Source organism: Triturus cristatus, chromosome 4_1 (assembly GCF_964204655.1).
Source record: "Triturus cristatus chromosome 4_1, aTriCri1.1, whole genome shotgun sequence".
NCBI classification, from domain to species: domain Eukaryota; kingdom Metazoa; phylum Chordata; class Amphibia; order Caudata; family Salamandridae; genus Triturus; species Triturus cristatus.
This window is the reverse complement of record NC_140585.1, coordinates 362,616,336-362,621,411: the sequence shown is the minus strand read 5'-3', so window position 1 is coordinate 362,621,411 and position 5,076 is coordinate 362,616,336.

Below are 5,076 nucleotides of genomic sequence, written 5' to 3'. Positions count from 1 at the left end.
CAGATCTCTTGACTGGGGGAGAATGTCTGCATTGTCAGCATTCCGTCCATCATTTGTTTGTTGTAACACTCTGAACCTAGCCACATTGCTACCCCTCCCTTCTGAAAGTGAGGAAATGACATAGATGATTGTATCTTCCAGACAGAGGAAGAGACGAAAGGACGGGTAGACCTGACTGATGTTCCCTTATCTGACCCTCAAGGGGAACTATATGTCAATGGCTCTTGTTTTAAGTTACCAGATGGCACTACAACAGCTGCATATGCAATCACAGCACTGCACACGGTAGTTGAGACATCACGAGTTCCCTATCGGTTGGCTCAAGCTGCAGAGCTCGTTGCCCTTATTCGAGCCTGTGAGTTGAGTGAAGGACAGGCTGTCAATATCTATACTGACAGTCATTATGCCTTCAGGGTAGCCTATAATTTTGGATGGCTCTGGGCAGAGAGAGGGTTTCTCACTTCCCATGGAATGAAGATTCAGCACGGCCCCCTTATACATAGGCTCTTGTCTGCTTTGACTCCTCCCAAAAAATATGCGATAGTGAAGTGTAGCGCACACAAGAAAATTACTGATAATGTAGGTAAGGGGAGCGCCTTTGCAGACCAGACAGCTAAGGAGACACCTGAACAAAGATGAAAAGGATGTTTGTAGCAGGTCCCACTAGGTGGGAGCTGCCCGAGGTCACCATGTTTGAGGATACACTGGAAAATATCAAGGAGATGCAAAGTGAGGCAACTATTAAGGAATTAGCGATATGGCAGGAAGGCACAGCACGTTTGGATGAGGATGGGTATTGGACTGATAAGTCAGGGAAACAGAGATGGATGCTACCAGATGCATATGTCCTTCCTGTACTCACCATGGCGCACGGGCCAACTCATATCAGTGCTAAAGGTATTTGTAAGTTGATAGACCCTGTATGGCAAAATGATAACATTCCTCAGACAGCTGCTCATTTGGTTAAATATTGTATGGTGTGTATGTTGCACAGTCCAGGAAAAGGTATACCTATACCACCTGGTAATTTTGCATCTCCCACTTTCCCTTTGAGGTCCTTTAGATTGATTTTATAGAAATGGAGCGAGTCAACAATTTGAAATATGTGTTAGTGGTCGTTTGTGCATTCAGTAAATGGGTTGAGGCTTACCCCACCAGAGAAAAAACAGCCGTAGCGAAAAGTATTCCTGAAGGAGTTATTTTCTTGCTTCAACTTGCCCCGTTTGATTTGGAGTGATAATGCGAAAGTTATCCAGTTAGTTTGTGTGGGACAACATTTCAGACAAAAATTTCATGCTGCGAATCACCCCCAGTCTGCGGGTTTTGTTGAGAAGTACAATGGTACACTCAAACTGAAATTAGCAAAGATTCAGGAAAGCACAGGGTTGCAGTAGCCAGATGCTTTACCCTTAGCCCTTTTGTCCAAAAGAACAACAGTCCATTCTAGAACATGACTGTCACCCTACGAGTTCGTGTTTGGGCGCCCGGCAAATGTTTGGGGCGTCACGCGACCTCGTCGTTTTTCAGAAATTACGTATCCTCTATTGGTGGACTATTTGTATGAGGTAAGTAAAAGTCTGCGTTCGATTCACCAACAGATCCAGGAATCCCTTCCACCAGTAGCTGAGGGGTCAGGCCATGACATTCGGTTGGCGATTATGTGTTAGTACGCAATTTCCAGCGAAAGAAGAGTCTGAAGCCGAGGTGGACGGGGCCGGTCCTGGTGCTCCTTGCAACACGCACTGCCATCAAAGTCACTGGCCGAAAGAACTGGATTCATTGTCAGCATTGCCGCAGAGTGCCTCTTCCCTTGCCCTACGACCAGTAGGTCGACGAGGGAATAGGGGACTCAGACTGGGAACAAGTGTCGCGTTTCGTCCCCTTTTCAGATGCCAGGCCTACGTGGACCCAGAGGCTGAGAACGATGAGGTGCTAAATACAGTAGTGCACCCGGAGATTAAGGCAATTCAAGAGCCTCTTTTCATCGGCTCCTCTGTGTCTCAACACCTTATTCCTGACTTCTCTGTGCCTGGAGTAGCTAGGTACAATTTGCGCCCCCGACGGAGTAACAGTGCACCAAAGGAGAAGTCAGATTAGTAGGGACAGACTGCGCAAGTCAGGGTGAACCTTGTCTATGGTACCAATGGTAGATAAGGGAGAGGCGAAATTGATGCATTGTTCAGACATTGGACAGGATAGATTGAACGTGCTACCCTGGATGGGGGGTACAGTATCCTGGACGACGTGGGATTTTCTTGAAGAGCTAGGATCATACAGCTCCACTGCTGGTGCTCTAGAGCGCCAACATTGATGAACAATAGGAGTCTACCAGTAAGGCTCTAATGGACACTCTGAACTCTTACCTTTGACAGTCTTATTGCATTCCTTTTTTGCCACTGGTTCCACTATGTATCCATTTGGTCAGCCCATTACTGAGGAAGAACAGTCATTTGCACCTCCGAGCCCACAGCGGGGTTGGTCCATGAAAAGTAAAATAGTTTTCGCATCCATAATTACATTGAGATTTGTGTTGGAGATATCTTGGTTTTTGGAGAAAAAGTATCTTGCATGTTCTTTGATTGGTACAACACTCGTCCCCCCTGAACACATGTTTGTTACTTTGGCTCCTCACAAAGGGGAACATCCAAAAACATATGCAGACAATTAATTTTTACAAATATTGCATCAGGCCCATGATACAGCCAACGCTACTAATTCCTGGATCTGTGGATTGCTCCCCTCAGTTGCACATAAGAGTGATATTTTATTATTGATGCCATTATCCTAACTCAGACGTTGCAAGGGGTGGTTTGAACTGTTTACTATGGTGCATTATCACTTTATATTCTCTGCTATAAATTAGGCCTGGGCTAAATTTCTGTTCCGCTCGCGGAAATTACGATAATTTGACATTTTCGCGTTCCGCGGAGAGCGCGAAAATGTCAAAATTTCCGCATTCCGCAGCTTAGCGATAATTTGTTTCTTGCTCGCGCTGTAAAATAATACATTCTCGCGCGCGCGCGATCGCCTTACCTGAATCCCCGCATTCGCCGACAAGTTTTTCCGATCCGGTCGCGTTCTCCAAGAGATGTTGGATTGTTGGTAGCCATTTGCGCTGTCTCGCGACAGTTTGCGCCCGCAGTAATGTCATTGGTCGCGCAATCACGTCTTTCTTCTCGCGATCATGCACCGCGAGAAGAGTGAAAACAAGATGGCCGCGCCCGCGAGCAACCGCATGGGTAAGTTGGCGAGCCGCGACCACGCAGAAAATACCGCGAACGGGCGGGAAAAATCTTCCGCATCTTCGCGATATTTCCGCGTGTTTGCGGAGATTCTTAACATTTTCGTGATAATTTGCGAAAGTCACTTTCGCAAATTCCGCCCACCCCTACTATAAATATGACATCTGCTCACTCTCGCACTGTGACAGAATATATACGTTTCCATCAAGGTTTACTGCCCGGGGGTTGAGGGAACAAGGGACCCCTGGTACATTGTCTCCAACTGCTTGCATAAATGTATATGAACAGGTATAGAATGCAACATGGCTTTGAAATGAAATGTTAGATTTCCAGGGGTTCAATGCTACTGAATATTTCCAATATTTCCAAACACGCAATATTACAAAGGATAAAGCAATGCCAGTAATCAACACAACAGATGGTTTCTGTGTTCGGGGAATAGGGAAGGTGAAAGTGGGAGAGAGTAATTGCAATTACACATATACGTTGAGCACGATTAGTAGCCCGCCGATGCTCTCACCATATAATGTCTATTTTTTTGTGGATCCCAAGCTTATGCTGGCTTCTCAGGGGGTGGGCAGGTATACGCTATCACTCTTTCCTTCTTCGCCCAGTGTACATAGCACAGTCCAATTACCATAAAGACCACCGATAGCAGTGTAGGAGTGCATACCTGCCCCGAGTTAGAAGGGTTATTAATACAGAAGATAGATACCTCTTTGCAGCAGTTCACGGACACCATGAAAGGTGCTGTACCCTTTTGGGGCGCCATTTCCAACAGCCTTAATATTCGTCGACTCACAAGAGTTGTGGAAGGGGTCATTAATACAAAAGCAGGGATTCTGACGAATATCACAGCTGAGCTCCAGGCTATGAGGTTTGTTGCTTTACAAAACCAGATGGTGTTAGGCGTCATCGATGCTGAGCGGGGAGGGGCCTGTCACGTCATAGGCAGTAGCTGTTGTGTATACATCCCAGACCACACCCCCAATGTACCGCCATACAGAAGTTGTATAGGCTTTTATCCAACATACACCAAGAGAATGGTACCTGGACACTCTCTGGATGGTTCTGGGGTATATTCACATCCTGGGGTTGGAAGATTCTTGCTTTCCTAGCGGTAGTCACTGGTATTTTCCTCACCTGTTGCCTCTGTATACAGTGTCTCCCAGCTTGTTGCACTTATTGTATTACACTCCTTACCCCAAAGCAGAAGGCGTCCATCCATGATAATAATGCTGTGATTATGACTCAGAAGGCGATAGTTTTATGCAGATAGACAAGGGTATATTTGAAGACACATCTGCCCTTGATGCTGAATACATGGAGTGCTCTGAATTTTGAAGATTATGTGTTGTATACATGCTATGCAGCACTCTCTTTTCTCTCAACTTCAAATGGTTAGCTCATGATAAAAAGAGGGTCTATTGAAATGTAAAAGTTATGCATTAATTTTGCTAGTGTATTGCTCTATGTATATTTAGCATTCGCTGCACCATTTTAAGTTGAGTCGCCATTTTGAGCCATGATCGAAACTAATTTCTGTGTCACTTGTATGTCTGCCTCAGCGAAAGCAGCTGCTATATTATTTTTTTTCCTTTTCTTGTATTTCGCCAAGGTTGAGCTTTGCTGTGCTAATGACTAGACTGTTTTTGTCATTGCATACCTTTCTCACTAGATAGGCCTGCTCCCACCCTGGAAGCGGCAGGGTGAAGGCCGAGTAACTTTGACGCCGAGATAACAAGTACCCGGTCCTGGAATTGCAACTCATCTTTCTGTATCTCCATTGTTCACCAGCTACCAACTGGAAATTTCCAGTCTGGGCGTGTCTTTT